Below are 19,243 nucleotides of genomic sequence, written 5' to 3' on the forward strand. Positions count from 1 at the left end.
CAGATTCGTATTTACCCAAAGATGGAAAAGGATTTCTATGCAGATTTCTAGGACTCTATTCTGTTAGTTTAGTGAAACACATTAATAGATTTTCAAATGTTAAATCATGCTTGCATTTTTGGGATAAACTAGTTTATATTGTTCCTTTCTCCCCAGCATTTAGTATGCTACAATTTTATTTAGATTTTTCCATCTGTGTTAATCAGTAAGACAGACATAAATTTCCCTTATCATACTCTCCTTATCTACTTTTGTTACTAAAGTGATATTAGACTTATAAAATAAGTTGGGATACTTTTTCTCTTTTTCTATTTTGGGTAGGAATGTGATTATGTCTTTATTTGGTAGAACTTTGTCTGAGTTTCTTTTTTTGTGTAAGTAAATTTTAAATAGCTAGTTCAATTTCTTTAACTTTCAATTTTATGACCTTTGATATACTTTTAAATTGAAGTATAACATATTTACAGGGAAGAGCATCAAGGTTAAGTGTACAGCTCACAGCTACCACTTGAGTTTTATTTCCTTCTCATTTGTGGCCCCTTGAATTTCCCTTACTTGTGAATTCAGCCATGTATTTGAAAAGATGTAATTTTTTCAAGTGGAAGGGTATTTATTAGCTATTACTTTGTAACAAACAAAATCTCAGTAGCATTCAACAATAAACTTTTTTTCTCTGCCTCACATGTTTGTAAGTCTACTGGACCTGCTCTGCCCCACGTGTCTTTCACACATGTTCTCATGGCTCTGGCAATTTTGCAAGAGGTTTTTATAATATTACATCTCTCCATTTAGCAGTGTGGCATGTATCCTATTTATTCAATTCTTGTTTAATATTTTCCCATGAAATTGCCTTTGTGGAGGTCATATATCTTTTTGATCATATTATTTTTTCCATTTTTTACCATCATGTCAATAAAATATATATTATTATATTTTCCATGGAAAATATTGAACACTTTTAGTATGAAAACTGCATAAAGGTTACTACTGTCACTACTATATACACAGGAGTGTTGCTTGCAAACTCTGACATACACCAGAGTTATCAGAGAAGATGGTTAATTACAGATTTCTAGGCCTCATCACAGAGCTACTGAGTCAGAATCTTCACAGATTGGGCAGGAGAATCTATATTTTTAGCATGCCTTCCAGATGGTTCTTCTAAGAGTAAATGTTTAAGAACCATTGAAACAGGTTAATCTTGGCCAACATTTGCATTCGCATAAATCTTAGATGTCTGTAATCTTACTATTCTATACTAATTTTATTTTAAGCAATGTTTTCTCTGAAGATTTACCAGGAAGATTACTAAATAATAAGCCTTTTACAGAGGGCTTATAATATTGGATTTAAAATAAAAATAGTGTAGCTTTATTTCCACTTGATGACTTGTAAAATGCTTCAGAAAATGGAGTTCGGATACTATTCAGGTCCTCAGGGCATCTGGATAGATTTGATGCAATCATTATTCAGTACCTCAAGTCAATCTGGTTAGTGACGAACCACTTTTTCTTACAGAATTCTTGAATTTCACTCTGGCCAATCCTGCCTTGTGTTGGACTATAACAAGTCTGGTTAATGTGCTAATAATACTAGAGAGCTCTTTCTGTCTTTTTCTGACAAATTGCTTAGCACAATAAGAGCAGTTCCCTTTAGACTGGCAGCAAGAAATAGTGCTTTCTGTTCTTCAGTCCGATGGTTCATTTGGCTTATTATTTTAAATTGGGCATAATAAGCTTCCCAGGATGATTTTCCTTCAGCGTTGACTGGTCTCTGCATTGGCCGATTACACAAATTGACCATATTGCCACTTATTTCTGGTTCTTGAGGCTAGAAACTTGATTCAGGATTCCACAATGGAAAGGAATATTGCAATACTCTGGCTTAAAAGACTCTGCTTAAAAAAAAAAAAAAAAAAAAGACTCTGCTTGATTGTTACCCAAAGAGAGATGTAAACAAAGTTGCCAGAAATTTTCTTCTCTTTCTCATGTTTTCTTCAGTGTTTATTATTCCTTTTATTAAAACAATACTTTGATAATCAATACTTCTCTGCCAATTGAATTTTTAATATATATTTTTCTCTGCTTTCTGAATGGTAAGTTTACTGATATAATTTGCCTTTTTTTTGTTTGTTTTATTTTTTTAAGCAGAGGTGCTTTGAGCAGGTGAGATTCCTTTTGCAAATCCTGGCTGATATCTGCCTTACTCTCTGAGATTTTTTGATTTATTCTAGGTCATTTTCTATATTGTTAATTGATTTGAAGTAACTTGAGATTTCCTTAGCTTTTGAGTCTCAATATCAGGCTTTGAGGCAACAAACTCATAATATTGTTTACCCTGCTCATTCATATGTGCACATTTAACTATGTGGACTTCAGAATTAAAATATTGAGAGGGTTCAGTTGAAGGGAGGGCACTGAGATGCATTTTCCTTCTCTCTGTCCCTTTCCTAAGAAGATTGTTCCAATTAAGAATTATAGAAAACTACATGTATGGCACACGCCTTTACTGAAGCAAATAATGTATTCCTCCTAATAAGAACAGGTAATGATATAAACAGCAGGCTTCTCTTGGATGTCTTCTGGTCCAGCTTCCACAGTGTTTATGACCCTTTATTGTACCGCTCTTAAGTCATGTAAGATAACTTCTACTGAGTATGAAGAACCACTTCAGTGGTGGATTTCAAGTCATTTAATCATGCAGGTGCCAGCAATTACTTTTATACCCAGCTATTTATGACTCTGGTTATTAATAACTTCTGTAAAATACACTCAAGCATGAGTATAGTTTTTCAGCTTTTGATTTCAACTCTTAATTTCTAAAGGTGCCCCTTTAGAAATTAATTTTTTGGTATCTATTAGGTAATTTCTTATAAAATGACTCACTCCTAATTACTCCAAAATTAAGCCATGGGAGAATATAACAGAAGCCACTTGTTATTTGATTTGAGATTCTTGCCTCACAAGGTAACCAGTAAACTTCTTTGGGGTGGGAGAAAAAGTAAGAAAGTAAAATATCTGGATTCACCCTGAAACTTGGCTTTTATGCCTGAGGACCTCATTATCTGATTATTTGTATCCAAGTTCTGAAGTTATCAGGCAGTTTAGGGAAAAGTGGTTGTTACTTAGAAATATCTATTTCTGAACTAATCACTTATATAATTAGTCCCCATCCAACTATCTTTCCTGGGTTAGTGGAACATTTATATTGGCCCATTGTGTCAATACCCTAGTCACTGTCTCTATCAAATATTATTAAAAGTCAATAATATGATACAGTATAATACAAATTAATTGCAAAAAAATTTACATATCTTTCAAAAGATGTAGAATTTTATGAAATCAATGAAAGTAATTGATGAACTACATAAATCACATTTTCAGCCACTATTCAACATATAAGGATCTGATAGAGTTCAGTTAACAACTAGAGAAGAGAAATCAAGGAGAAGGAGGATATGAAACAGAATGTGAATATCAAAGGCTTTAGTGAGACCTTTGGAAAAACCAAGTGAAAAAAAACTTCAAATGCTTTCCAAATGATAGTATTGTGCTACTGAAGTGAAATGTGAAATGATGGGTGTGCTATGCTCTCTTACAATTTTATTGGGGAAATTACAACAAAAAAATCAAAATTTGATTCACTCCTCTTGATTCTAAGTAACTGAATGGAATTATAAAATACATTTTGTTACTTACCAAATAAAGTTGTCTTCATAATTTTTATTTTCATTTGAAAAATAGTTGTAAACAAACCTTTTTGAACTATTTACCATTAAATTATGGTTCCATTTTAAGTGGACTTGCCAGGAGACACCTTTTGCTGGCACCAATGAACCCAGGAAATCAGAACTTCCTGTGCAATGAAGTGATCCACTTTCCTCTTCGCTTTTACCCTTCTCCATCCTCCACTCTATCTTTCATTTAGTTTCTTGCTTTCTCTACCACTGTCCTTGTTATACTTAAATTTTCTTCCTTTCTATCCATTATCCCTTCTCTTTTGGTGAGACTCCAGCTCCTAGAAAACCAGATGGGTGAGTGTATGTAGTCAGTACCTTGAGATGCTTTTTGACCTGTTGATTTCTTTGCAGTTTCACTTCATCATGAAACATGGAAAAATTCATTTCTATGTCTCCATCCTATCCTTTATTTCTAACAATTTCAAACAAAGTAGTCCTAGCCTGTAAAGGCTGCTTTTTTAAAAAAATATTTTTTATTGGAGTATAGTTGTTTTACAATGTTATGTTAGTTTCTTGCTGTATAGCAAAGTGAATCAGTCATAAGTATACACAGATCCACTCTTTTTAAGATTTCTTTCCCATTTAGGTCACCACAGAGCACTGAGTGGAGTTCCCTGTGCTATACCGTAGGTCCTCATTAGTTATCTATTTTATACATAGTAGTGTATATGTGTCAGTCCCAATCTCCCAATTCATCCCACTCCCCCTCCTTCCCCTCTTGGTAACCATAAGCCTGTTCTCTACAGTAAGTCAGAAAGAGAAAAACAAATATTGTATAATATTGCTTATATGTGGAATCTAGAAAAATGGTAGAGATGAACTTATTTGCAAAGCGAAATAGAGTCACAGATGTAGAAGGCTGCTTTATTTTTAATTAACCTTCTTAGGAAAGTGAAAAATTGCCATGGTAATAATTAGTTAGCTTCCCCTTGAGGAAAAGAATTGGATCAGCAAGTTACAGGAGAGAGTAGGAAGGTGCTTTCAGGGAAGGGTTTTGATTCTTTAAGAAGAATATAACCTGATTCCTTTTGAGAATTGACTTAGAACTTTGAACATGATAAATGCTCTGTAAATATATATAGATAGGCTTGAGGGGCCAGTGTTTTATTGTATTGTCAATTCACATCCAAAGCCAAGTCATAGAAAAGCCTGGGGCACAGTGCACACCTTTCCCTACTGCCCTTGTTGATTGGTCCTCAGGTTATTTACTGTACAGATTAGTGTTTCTCAACTACACTTCAGAACCATGAAGGGAGCTCTTAATCCTGATGCCCAGGCCATGTCCCAGACCAAACCTCCAGGGTGTGTTTAGTATTTTGGTGATTCCAATGTGTAGCCAAACTTGAAAATCATTGTCTTAGATGATGTTATTTCTGTGTACTTTCCTTAAGGTGGATTCTATATGGTTCTGAGTTTTCAAATAGTTCTTTTATAGAATTATCATATGATCCAGCAATACCACTCCGGGGCATATATCTAGACAAAATTATAATTCAAAAATATACATGCACCCCTATGTTTGTAGCAGCACTATTCACAATAGCCAAGACATGGAAACAACCTAAATGTCCATCGTAGATGAATGGATAAAGATGTGGTACATATATACAATGGAATACTATTCAGCCATAAAAAAGAATGAAACAATGCCATTTGCAGCAATGTGGATGTAACTAGAGATTATCATACTAAGTGAAGTATGTCAGAAAGAGAAAGACAAATACCATATGATATCACTTATATGTGCAATCTAAAATATGGCACAAATGAACCTATCTATGAAACAGAAAGAGACTCACATAGAGAACAGACTTGTGGTTACCAAAGGGGAGGGGAGGTGAGGGAGGGATGGACTGGGAGTTTGGGGTTAGTAAGTGCAAACTATTACATACAGAATGAATAAGCAACAAGGTCCTACTGTATAGCACAGGGAACTATATTCAATATCCTGGGATAAAACATAATGGAAAAGAATATAAAAAAGAATGTCTCTATGTGTATAACTGAGTCACTTTGCTGTACAGCAGAGATTAACACAACATTGTAAATCAAGTATACTTCAATAAAAATAAAATTTAAAAAACAGTCCTTCTAGGGAATTCCCTGGCAGTCCAGTGGTTAGGACCCTGTGCTTCCACTGCAGGGGGCCTGTGTTCAATCCCAGCTTGGGGAACTAGGATCCCACAAGCCGAGCGGTGAGGCCAAAAAAATAAAAATAAAAAATAAAATAGTCATTTTAACTTTCTACATCAGACACCAATACAGGTTATTCAGTTCTGATGGAAAGACCCAGAACTGTCCTGGAGTATGTTAAGGCACAGTGCTCAGCCTGTGTTCCAGAATTTATATAATTTAGGGTTGGGATCGAGTGAAGGCTTTTTTCACATATAATTGTGAGGTGTATCTGCCACGACCTCTCTTCCCCTTTGTGACACTTGATGTCCTTTAACCCAAATGGTGGCTCCTTTAAAGGTGCTGTGGCTTGGCGATTGAGACATCCCTCACCTGGCTGTCCTCTTTCTTCTGGGGTCTACCTGATGGCTGTTGTCAGACTCACTTCTTGAGATATGAAGGATGAAACACCTCTCTGGTCTTCTTCTCCCCAGCCCTCACTTTTTGGGTGATAGGCAGCACAAAATATTCAGAAGCACTACTGCCACCCCCAACTATGGTCAAGTATGTGCCTAGGAAACAAATTAAGCAGACGAAACTCCTGCCCTGGCAAGAAGCCTACATTTTAAACTGTGCACACTGCAAAAAATCATTGGCTAGGATGTAATGTAAACATTGACCTACAAGCTTTTGTGTGCTGTGTGTTTGTGTTGTGTAAGTAGCTTGTTGAAACTGAAGGGGAAAGAGGTTTATCATCCTACTCCTATAAGTCAGGCAATGTTCTGCAGGGGCAGAGGGATTCTTTTTTCTGTTTGTTTTGCGGTACGCGGGCCTCTCACTGTTGTGGCCTCTCCCGTTGCGGAGCACAGGCTCTGGATGCGCAGGCCCAGCAGCCATGGCTCACGGGCCCAGCAGCTCCGCGGCATGTGGGATCCTCCCGGACCGGGGCACGAACCTGTGTTCCCTGCATCGGCAGGCGGACTCTCAACCACTGACGCCACCAGGGAAGCCCCAGGGCAGAGGGATTTTAGGAGCTCTTTAAGTCAGGGAGAAATCAGGTATTTGGTCTTAGTGAACAGTGAAACGAAACAAGAGGCTAACATTTAGAGAAAAGAGATTCATCTACCCAGAAAAGCCAAGTTACTGTATGAAGTAATGGTGTAGAGGTGTAAGTTATGTTTTATGCCCCTAGCACGCAAAAGATGGCTGCAAACTCTTCTATGTGTATTCATTTAAAATAATGGGTTTTGACATTATAATAAATATAGCTACCATTTATTCATTGGGTGCTTAGCACATATAAACCAATTTATTCTTCAGGACAATTCTAAGTGGTAGGTAAACTATTAATATTATACCCACTTCACAGATGAGGCATTGATAAAGCCTGCAACTTGCCCCAGGTCACACAGTTAATGAGTGGCAAAGCCAGAACTGTCACTTTGACAGCCTAGCTCTGGACTCCATGTGCATTAAGTTGACTTTGATTGTGCTGTATCATTTCATTCAGTGTAATTGCTGAAATTGTTAATTTTACTTTCTTGCAACTAAGATAAAATCTTGTCTTGTCACTTAATTCTACTGGGTTCATTTGGGATGAATGATAATTATTAGTGCCATCTAGTGAGGTTTATTCTGCTGGTCTGATCTAACAAATGGATCATGTTTAAATTATTATTATTATTTATTTTCTTTTAATTTTTTTGGCTGTGTCGGGTCTTAGTTGTGGCACACGGGATCTTCATTGTGGCACATGGGCTTCTCTCTAGTTGTGGCATGCGGGCTCCAGAGCATGTGGGCTCTGTAGTTTGCAGCACGCAGGCTCTCTAGTTGAGGCGCAGGCTCAGTAGTTGTGGTGTGTGGGCTTAGTTGCCCCACGACATGTGGGATCTTAGTTCCCTGACCAGGGATCGAACGTGCATCCCCTGCAGTGGAAGGCGGATTCTCTACCACTGGACCACCGGGGAAGTCCCCACAGATGGAGAATTTCTGACAGGACATTGGAGTATCGATTGATTTATTCACAAGTATTTCTTTTCCTGAAGTGAAAATTTGATTTAGTTGTTAATTTAATAACTATCCTTTCTTTGATAAAGATGGGAGAACTAACAACTATTAGGCAATTTCAATTTATTTAATTTCTATAATAGCTAAATCAAACTCATTTGGAAATTTTAAAGTGAGAAAATTTTATATGAATAATAGAGAAGGCTGTAATAGCTTGAAGAAGTGTAGAAGTTATACACATTGTAGAACCTCCCAAAAGTCATCTTGCAACACAAAGTGAGTAGGATAGACTTTCCTATAATTGGTTCGGTAGACTCCACAAAATTTGTTGTATATCACACTTACAGTTGAAGATAATATCCTAGAAATTCAGAATTTAAAGGTCTATAGCACTTAGAAAATAGTACGTGGCCCTTTGTCGGCATACAATAAATAGTTGTTGAATGGATATTACAGAGTGGATTCAAATTACTGCCGCAGACAGAGGGCAATAGACTCAAGCTTCTCTTTTTTTGAACGTTTTTATTTCCATATTTTCTGCCCAAAATGTATGTTTCTAACATCACCAATGAATATTAAATGAATGGGTCAGATGCAGCTTCATGACATTTCAGATAAAAGATTATCTTGAAAGAAGACTGCAACCACATTTCTTCTGACTTCCTCAAGCCATGTACTCAACTTATGTTCTGAGGTTCTATTTCTAGTGTCAGTGTCATTTGTCTTTTTCTGGTAACGTTTTGTTTTTTTTTTTAATTTGGTCTTCATTCTTTAATTGTTTAGAGAAAATTGTCCACTTTCAGCCTCATTAAAGAGCACATATACTTGGGACATTTTACCAAATGACCTAAGATGCGTGCCTTTTGTTTTTAATTATGTACTTTTTCGAAAAAAAATTGATTCTACCAAAATCCCATCTCTCCTGTCTCTTTTCTCGATGGTCAGCATGCAGGAGGTTCAGAGTCTCTGGAGACTGGAAGGTCGCTCCTCCCAGGTCCAAATTGTCCATATGGAAATACACACAGACACTCACCAACACCCCATCTTTTTTTGGTTCAGCATTTTCACTCTTCCATGTGATGCTTTGAATCCATGTTATCCTTTCTGTTCTTTCTACTCAGTCTGAAATTGGAGATTGGCCCAAGGGGAAACAGAACAAACAACAAATAAAAAAACCAAGTTGGGGGCCTCCCTGGTGGCGCAGTGGTTGAGAGTCCGCCTGCCGATGCAGGGGATACGGGTTCGTGCCCCGGTCTGGGAGGATCCCATATGCCGCGGAGCGGCTGGGCCCGTGAGCCATGGCCGCTGGGCCTGCGCGTCCGGAGCCTGTGCTCTGCAACGGGAGAGGCCACAACAGTGAGAGGCCCGCATACCGCAAAAAGAAAAAAAAAAAAAAAAAAACCAAGTTGGGTGTCAGACATCCTTGTCAGCACCTCTGAGCCAGTGAATGGCACCAGGGAAAGCTGAGGTGACAATTCTGTGCTCTGGTTTCTGCCCTGTCATGATGCAGATAATAATATTTGGCTGGTGGGTGGTTGGTGAACCTCAGGTGAAAGTTATTGTAAATAATGGCCACAGAACTGTATTGTTTTAACCCGATCCCCTGCTGAATTAGAAGCAAAATCCAAGGAGGAGAGCAATGACTTTATCTCAAAAGGGGACCTTAGGTTGAACAGCTGCATTTCCAAGGCTGAAATGAAGAACACTCAGAGCCTGTCTTTGCCTGAGCTCTTGGTGGGGGCAAAGGGTGCCCCGAAGTTCTAATTTTCAGCCTGTATCTCAAAGGTAATGTCTAGAAATCAATTTTCTGCTTGTCCTCTTGTTTAGTCAAGGGGAGAAATTTGCTGCTTATGAAGGCTTGAGGGCCTGACACCACTTCAAGAGAACTCTCCAAGATCACAGGTTAAGGTATCTTCTGCGTGAGCTCGCCCTCCCTACACTGCAGAAAGCCTTAACCTTGACCTAGAGGAGATTTCCCTTCTAGAGGAGAGCGAGGAAATTCCGTTTCCATGTTAACAGAGGGAGGTCTCCCCCTGTCACTGTCTGCTGCTGTGAGCTCTGTGGGCTCTGGGAGCCCAATTATGTGTGGAGGCATTACAAAAGGAGCTAGTATTCAAACTGGCATGCAGAAGACATGGACACGGATCCTGTCAACAAATAATGGAATGTGCTGGCGTGTTGGCATACACAGTTGTGGTCTGGAAGATTACCTTTCAAAGTGGACTTACTGTGACGTTGGAAATGAGCTGAAACCTCCCTTTCCATACCTATCCTGCTTGGATAGTCTGGATGCCATTGGCACAGGCAGCAGAGAAAATAACAGCAGGGTTAACTGTTCATGCAAGTGTAATAATAGTCTTTAACAGAAGAAGAGTAATTACCTTTGTCTAGTTTTCCCTGCTGTAAAATGTAATAAAATAGAGACCATTGTCTACTGTGATATGCACCATGCTTCTCTTCTGAAACACACGCCAGTGACTCTGAAACACCCTTTGATCACAAGCTGAATTCACATCTTAATTTTGAAAAATCCATTACTGTTGGGTAGATTCCCGAATGCATTTGACAGCTCTCAGGCCACTGCTATTAGGCGAAAAATCTCAAAGCCATGGGAGATTTACAGCCTGGGAGATCATAGAGCATGAGTGGGTGCAGGCCCATCCCCCATCGATTCTCCAGCATCACGATGACAGGAGGTATCTGTGTAGCAGAAGGAAGAGCTTGAGAGGGGTGCCTTCATTTGGAAATAGAATCCCCTGTTAGCAGCCGGAAGCAGTGGTGCTGAAAAGCAATCGCTGGTGTCAAGAACTTTCTTAGCTAAGCAGTGCAGCTGGTGGCAATAAATAGCATTCTAATAAAGGAGGATGTTCAATCCATGACATAAGTGCACACTGTTTCAACTACCAAACATAATTCATGAGACTGCATATGTCTGAAATGGATTTCCCCCTATACATTTATAAATAAAAATGCAAGATTTCAATAGGAAGAAAAGATCTGCATTTTAAATCAAAATGGGAAGATCAATGAGAAGTGCACTGTTTTTTTAAGTACACCATGATACATAACATTTTAAAGATACTTCGAGTGTCACACTGTACAATTACTTTCATTCCTAAAAAAGACAGATACTGTTTTCTATGATAGTGAATGCTGTATTTATGACAAGAGGTCTTAGAACTCGCCACCTCTTCCCAGAAGCTGCAAAAAGGCAAATGCTTACATTAAATATCTTGGACCTCACTTTCAAAGATATGAGCACATGTCTTACATGAGCCATTAATGAAATCCAGTCAATTTCACATAATCCTTAAAATGGTTCTGAAGGAACTGTTGAAAATGATGAACCAGAAAAGCCACGTGTACTATTAGTAAGGCTTAAACAACAGGGCTCAACTGACCTCTTAACTCATTGACTCTGCATGAGTAAATAAGTTATTAGTTTTGACATAACCAGTGGTTTATTTTACCATCTACTGCTGTTCTTTGTTACATGTTCTATTCATACCACATGTTATTGCTCTTTATAATTATTGTGGAACATAGCAATTGCACAGACTGTATCATATCCCACTGGGATAAACATTGTGGATGAGGGACCAGAAGAACTTGCCTTTGACTTAAAGTTTATTCCTACTGCTTTCTTTACATGAGAAAGATTTTCACTGATGCCATTCACAAAACTAACTCTATGTTTTAATGACTAAGGACTCACTTTGAATAGCACTTTAACCAGGAACTCCAAATGCCAATTTGTTTTCTACTGTGAGGTGTGTGTTCAAGCTTATGAATTGAATAGCTGGTTAATCTTTTAAGCTATGATTCAAGATAAAAAATCTACTAAACCTGAAAGTCAAATACAGCATTCACACTGCTATACTTTGACATTCATTTTTCCATACTGTGCCTGTATAAACTGTTTATTAATATCATATTTTTGCTTTACAAAGAAAGGGTATGGCAAGTGCAGATGTCAACGAGCCCCAATATTTCCCTTATCATTTTGTTGACTTTGAAATTCATCACTTGGTGGTAGAAGAGCTGAATTTCTATTCTTTTCAAGATGGAAATATTAAAAATGGGTAGTTACAGCATAAAGACATACTGTTAAATGGATATTATTTTTAGGTATTTTAATTGTAAGTGCAAACCCAGTCTATAAATACGGGCAGACATATATCAACACATTATTATCATAGCGTCAAGAATGACTATAGAATAATGTGAAAGTTTTGACATGTTCTATTTGGTAGAGAGAAAAACATTTGAGATAATCAAAAAGTATAGAGCTACTAGAAAGATTTTGCTTGACTGTATCCCCTGAACTGTTAAGAACCAGATGGTTTCAGAGATATTATATATGAAATTGATAAAGATTTGAATCCAGTGGTTTCTGGGGAATTCTAGGCAGATGCCATCGGGATGTGCTTAAAAAGTTAAACAGCAGTAATGAATTCCCTTAAATATCTCTTAAAACGCATATGGATTCTCCAAATCCATACTTTGATTTTGTGTGTGAGGCTGAAATTGTAAATCAAAACAGGGGAGTGGAGCTAGTCAAGATTTTAAATCACTTACATATACGTTCTTTCTCTAAGTCAGCAATGGAGAAAATCTGAAAGTTTATCTTACTTTGCAAGGAAGCATAAGTAGGCATATGGTGAACATTAGTTATCTTAAAAAATAAGTTTTGGTCATGGCTGAATATTGCCTCTTTTATTCTGGAATCATTAGCTCAGGACTGATCTAACTTGACACACGTGTACAACATGAAAGGAAATGCCGACAAAACAATCCTCAGTTATGGTTTCACATAATAGGGACTAGAACAACCTTTGCGGTTGGTGGTGGGTGGGACTAGGACAATTTTAAGTGCAGTAGTAGAATTTTAGGTGGTACCACTCTGATCCTCACATAGAATTCTACCATGTGAACTGAGGTTGTAGATTCATCTGAAGTTCCTTTTGAAAACTAGAACTTAGGGACAATTTTTTCAATGCAGTCTTTTATCTATAATCTTCAATATTCTCACTTTTAACAGAAGAACATGTGCTTTCTACTGCTAATAAAATTCTTGTGGTGGTGTATGAGGTAAGAATGAAAAATTTTGAGGGACATATTCAATAAAAGGCAATAATTCCCAAGTCTGGATTGCCCAGCCCAACCTCTCTCTTGAATGCTAGATGCATATTTTCATCTGTCCACTTGTCCCAATGGTTCTTCCATTTCGATGTGTACTAAACACTGACCCTTTTCTACGGGAGCTTTCCATTCTCAGGGCCATGAAAAGCTGGGTTCTTCTCACAATTTTCCTATTTTCATCTATTGGACACTATGGATCTTGCCCTGAGACTACTTCTCTCTTTGCTCTGGCAATTAAGAAACCGAAATTGGGAATCCCCTGGCATCCAGTGGTTAAGACCCTGTGTTTTCACTGCTGAGGGCCCAGGTTCCATCCCTGGTCAGGGAACTAAGATCCTGCAAGCTGCGCGGCATGCCAAAAGAAACTGAAATCAAGCCAAATCTGTTTCATATTGAGTAGTTACATAAATCATATAACATGCATTTTGAGTGCCAATTTTAATCTTGCCTTCAACTTACTTGTCTTGACCTCTATTTCCTCATTTCTTTTTTTAACCTGTTGTAATGTTTCCACCCCTGCAATGCACTCCCAAATCCATTTACACAAAAGAAGGAGAATAAATAAATAAGCTACATTTTAAACTGTCATTTTCTTCCCACTATCGTCTTCTACACTTAATGCTGTAATTTTGAGTTTTCCCTTTTCCTCAGCCCCTACTTCTGTTCATTCTCTCTTTTAAATATCTCTGGAAACCACTTGTTCTCTTGTTCTACTGCTTTTGCCTTAATCCTAGGTAAGCCACCTGATTAGTCTCCCTTTTTAGACTTTTATTTTAATAAATTCCATACCTAGTAATATGTTAATTAATTTCCTGTTTACAAAAGAAAGTATTATTACTTCTTTGCTTAAAAACTTTTAATTGGCTTTGTATATCCCACAGGCTAATCTAAATTTCTGCCATGATGCACAAGGCCATTCATTTTCTGGCCCCAGATTTCCTTCTAGGCTCTTCCTCTGCTCTCCCTAATAACCCTGTGCAACCAATCATCCAATAACCCTGAACTGCTAATAATGTCCTGAATGTGCTATATATATATATATATATATATATATATATATATATATATATATATATATGTATTTTATACTTTCATGTCTTTGGATGTGCTATTCCTTTGCTTGGAAAATATCAGTCTCTGTACCCTAATCCTTGCCCCCATCCTTCTAAAGAAAGGTTCAGTGCCACTATTTTCCAGAAACACCCAGTCATAAGTAGTCACTCTCTTCTCCCTGCCACCTTTGAATAAATCTCTATGGCAGCACATTCCACAGAATATTTTAAGTATTTGTTAACTTGTCTCTTCCCTTTATGAGACCTGAGTTCATTAACAGTAGGGTTCTTTTAGTGTTCTTTGTATCCCCAGATAAGCCTTGTCACATTGCAGGTATTCTATGAATGTTTATTCAATGGACGGATGGATGAATGACTGAATAAATGAAGGAATGAGTTAATAAATCCCCCATCTCTGGTCAGCAAGAGATAGTACTGGATTCTTTTGACCTGTTGGAAATACGGGGTGAATTCAATATTTTAACCTCTATAATGGACTGAATTTTGTTCCCCCAAAAAGATATGTTGAAGTCTTAACCCTCAGTACCTCAGAATGTGATCTTATTTGGAAATATGGTCACTGCAGATGTAATTAATTAAGTTACAATGAGGTCATAAGGGAGTAGGTTTGGCCCTAATCCAATAAGACTTGTGTCCTTATACGAAGATGGCTGTGTGAAGACAGAGAGACACACAGGAAGAACACCGTGTAATGACAAAGGCAGAGATTAGAGTTAGGTGCCTGTAAGTCAAGAAACACCAAAGATTGCCAGGAAACCACCAGAAGCTGGGAATAGGCAAGGAAGAATTCCCCTACAGGTTTCAGAGGGAGCATGGCCCTGCCAACACCTTGATTTCAGACTTCTAGTCTCCAGAACTGTGAGACAATACATTTCTGTTGTTTTAAGTCATATAGTTTGTGATCCTGTGTTACAACAGCCTTATGAAACTAGCATGTCCTCTAAGTACATTTTAAATGTGAGCATAATTTCTACACACTTCTTTTCATTTTGATAATGATACATAACTCACTTCAATTAATGTTAACTTCCATAAAGTTTATAAATGACATCTCTATCAAAGATTTCAAATAAATACTTCAAGTGTGGATGTCACTATTGACCAGAAGCACACTGACATAAGAGATGGAGTTATCAGAGCATTATTAAGGAGAGTCCCCTTCTTGCCTTGTACTGGACCATATATGGCATCAGTGACCAGAGTTAATGTAGTTAAAAGAAAACAACTCTAAGGAGGTGTCATTTGCATACAATAAAAGGGAATCCACTTTAACTATAAAGTTCAATGACTTCTGACCAATGGACACTCCATCTAATTATCAGCACAATCAAAATAGAGCACACTTTCATCATCCCAAAGGTTTCCCAGTCGATCTTCCTGCCCCCATAGGCCCCAGAAAACTATTGATCTACTCCTGCTCCTAATCTTTTCTAGAGTTTCATATAAATGGATTCATACTCTTGCATCTGGCTTCCTTCTCTAAGCATTACCTTTTGAAGATTCATTAATGATGCTGCATGTATCAATAGTACACTTTTTATTGCTAAATAACATTCCATTGTATAGAAATACAGCAATTAATATCCACTCACCTGTTGATGGACATTTGGGTTGTCCCCAGCTTTTGGCTATTATGAATAAAGTTCCTATAAATATTCATCTACAGTCTTTGTGTTGACATATGTTTTAATTTCTCTTGGATAAATACTCAAGAGTAGAATTTCTGGGTCTTTGGGAAGTGTATGTTTAACATTTAAAAAAATTGCTAAGCTGTGCCAAAGTGGTTCTCACCAAACCTTGATATTGTGTCTTTAAAATTTTGGCTGCTCTAATGCATGTGTATATTTTATAATTTTAATTTGCTTTTTCCTCATGATTAATGATGGTGAATATCTCTTCTTGTGCTTATTGGTTATTTGTATATCTTTTTTTGTGGAGTGTCTGTTCAAATATTTTGCTTAGTTTTTAAAATTACATCACTTGTCATCTGCTTATTGAAGTGCAAGAGTTTTTTATATAACCTGGATACAAGCCTCTATCAGATATATGTTTTGCAAATATTTTCTCCCAGTCTGTGGCTTGTCTTTTCATTTTCTTAGTGGTTTCTTTCAAAGAACAAAGGTATTTAATTTTGATGATGTCCAATTTATCATTTCTCTTATGACATACTTTTTGTGTTCTGTCTAAGAAATCTTTGCTGAAATCAGACACTTTTTTTCTCCTATTTTTAAAAGTAATATTATAAATTTATCTTTTATGTTTAGGTCTCTGATCCATTTTGAGTTAATTTCTCATATATGGTGTGAGGTAGGGGGTCTGGATTCATTTCCTTCTTATAAGAACGTACTTGTTCCAGCACCATTTTTTAAAATATCTATGTTTTCTTCATTGAATTACCTCACCATCTTTGTCAAAAATCAATTGACATATATGTGTAAGTCTATTTCTGAACTCTCTAGTCTGTTTCATTGATCTATATGATCTATTTAGCACACTGTCTTGATTTCTGGAACTCTATATTAAGTCTTGAAATCAGGTAGAACAGTCCATTGATTTTGTCTTTCACTTTCCATACTGTCTTGACTATTCTAGGTTCTTTGCATTTCTATATAAATTTCAGAAACATCACATCAATTTCTTTAAAAAAAATGCTGAGATTTTGCTTAAGGTTGTGTTGACTCTACAGCTCAATTTACTGAGATTTGACACCTTAACAATAGTAGGTCTTCTGATCCATGAATCTGATATGTCATTTATTTCAGTCTTCTTTATTTCTCTCAGCAATTCACACATTGTAAAATAATTTTGTTAAAATGTATTTCTCAAAGAGGAACCCTAATTCTCCCCTTTGTGGTTTGGGTCTTGCTATAGTCTGAGCAGAACAATATATGGACTATTGAAAACCAAAGCAGGATCAAGAAAAATCAAACATTTTGATACTGAGCATAAATAATTTCTCTCCCTTCCTCCATGTAACAATCATGTTCATAGAGTAAAATTGGATTCTTACCTATGCAGATGAAGATCACTTAAAGAGATAACTGTTTTCTTTACAGTTTGAGAAAAAATGACAATGACAGTAATTCACAGACCAATAAGGAAATAACCGTAGGCCTCTACATTTTAACAGTGTACATAGGAATTTAGTTGATGATTTAGTTTTCCTCCTTTGGTAACATCATGAACCCAAGGCCACATGACAACAACTGAAGACTTTATATGCTGGTTGTATGCTGAGATGATGCATAATTGTACATTATAGGATATTATAGATGGAAAGTTTATAGAGCAGATTATAGATTATAGACTGAGAGTCTATATGTAGGCTATAGATTATAGTAGATATACCCAGGATGTTTTATGTTTGGCCTAATTTAGATTTACTTAGATTTCATGATTTTGTAAATGTCAGGGAAAAGTATAGTCCATGATTTCTTATCTGTAGTTCTGAAATCCAAAATGCTCCAAAAACCTCCAATTTTTTTTTTTTTTTTTTTGCGGTACACGGGCCTCTCACTGTTGTGGCCTCTCCCGTTGTGGAGCACAGGCTCTGGACGCACAGGCTCAGAGGCCATGGCTCACAGGCCCAGCCACTCCAAGGCATGTGGGATCCTCCCAGACCGGGGCACCAACCCGTGTCCCCTGCATCGGCAGGTGGACTGTCAACCACTGTGCCACCAGGGAAACCCCAAAATCCTCCAATTTTAAAAAATAACATTTGATAGCAAAACCTGGTCTGACCTAACCTTATCTAGTGCCTAAATCTGACCTAAACTCACATGAGGCTATTTTTGGTCTTTTCTACCATTTAGGATGAATATTCAAACAATTCACTGCAGAAATATTTATTCATTTTATTATGGGATGCTGTTGCATGAGCTGCTGGGATGTTACATAATATGTGGTATACACACTATATTATCTTTCTAAAATCTGAAAAATTCTGGATTCTGAAATATATTTGGGCCCAAAGGTTTTAGATAAGTGTTTTGGATTGTGTATCTGATTACTTGTGTATCCTGATGTTATGCAGACAAGCTGTGGTGAATTTGCAGAATCAACTTTTTGGTCACACCTGATTTGCAAGCAGCCATGAAAGTGGGAACATAGAGCTCCTTTAAAATATATCAAAATAGGCTTTCCTTTACATAAGAGAAAGTCCTTATGTTATGATTGCTTTCTAAGATATATTACATTATGATAAACGATCATGTGCATTGTTTTGACAATCAGAGATTTTATGAATGAGAAACTGATTTGCCTGCAGTGATTAACTGAATTGTGAAAAAAGCATTAGCCATGATGATACTATTTAAATTTTGTTTAAGAATTGTGTTACAGTTTTGCTTTCTTTTTAATCAGGAGCAAAAAAAGCAGCCGAAAGGCATTTACTTTGCAGTTAACAAGTATCTGACAGGTCTCATTAGAAGAACTCACTTTCAAATCCAAAGGTATAGGCTGGTTTGTTTCTGCTGTAGCATGTTTACATGACCTCTCAGCTATAGTACAGAGATATCCTACTGCTGTTTTTAACCATGTGCACGGGGGAATGTCACCAAGTTTTGTTATTTGTTCCCAGGTTCCTAGAGTGAAAGTGATGATTCTCAATAGTTTAAAGGCGGATGTGTAGCAATCGGGACCCTGGGCCTAAGGATCTGTGTGTCAGGCATGAACTTCTTCCTTGATTCACAGGAAATAAAACTCAAGGTGAATCAAAAATTATGACCACTTTCCTTCATTCATACCTGACAAAACAAAACAAAACAAAACCCAACAGCTCTAATAATTTGTTGAGGAATAAAGAGTTCAAGGTGAAGAAATATTACTAATGGGCATGGTAAGATTCACACATAACTTCCAGGGAGTTCTGTTGGTGCTTGAAAGTGCAATGATGCCATAGTTAGGGTGTCCCATGGGGAGGCTGGCTGCTTGCCACAGAGCCTCCCAGTCTGTCACTTCCCTTGATGAACTGAAAGTAGAGCCCTCAGATTTGCAGGCTCTGAAATTTGATGTATTCAGCACCCTGAGATGGATCTGTTCCTTGTGAAGAGACTTCATGAACCCAGCTCACATGAGCCTATGTAAACCAGAATGCCGATTTACTTAATTAAAATATAAAATATAATCATGAGAAGACCAGACAGGTTGGTTTTCTCACAAGCAAAGAGAA

This window comes from Mesoplodon mirus, assembly GCF_964341445.2.
Source record: "Mesoplodon mirus genome assembly, chromosome: 4".
NCBI lineage: Eukaryota > Metazoa > Chordata > Mammalia > Artiodactyla > Ziphiidae > Mesoplodon > Mesoplodon mirus.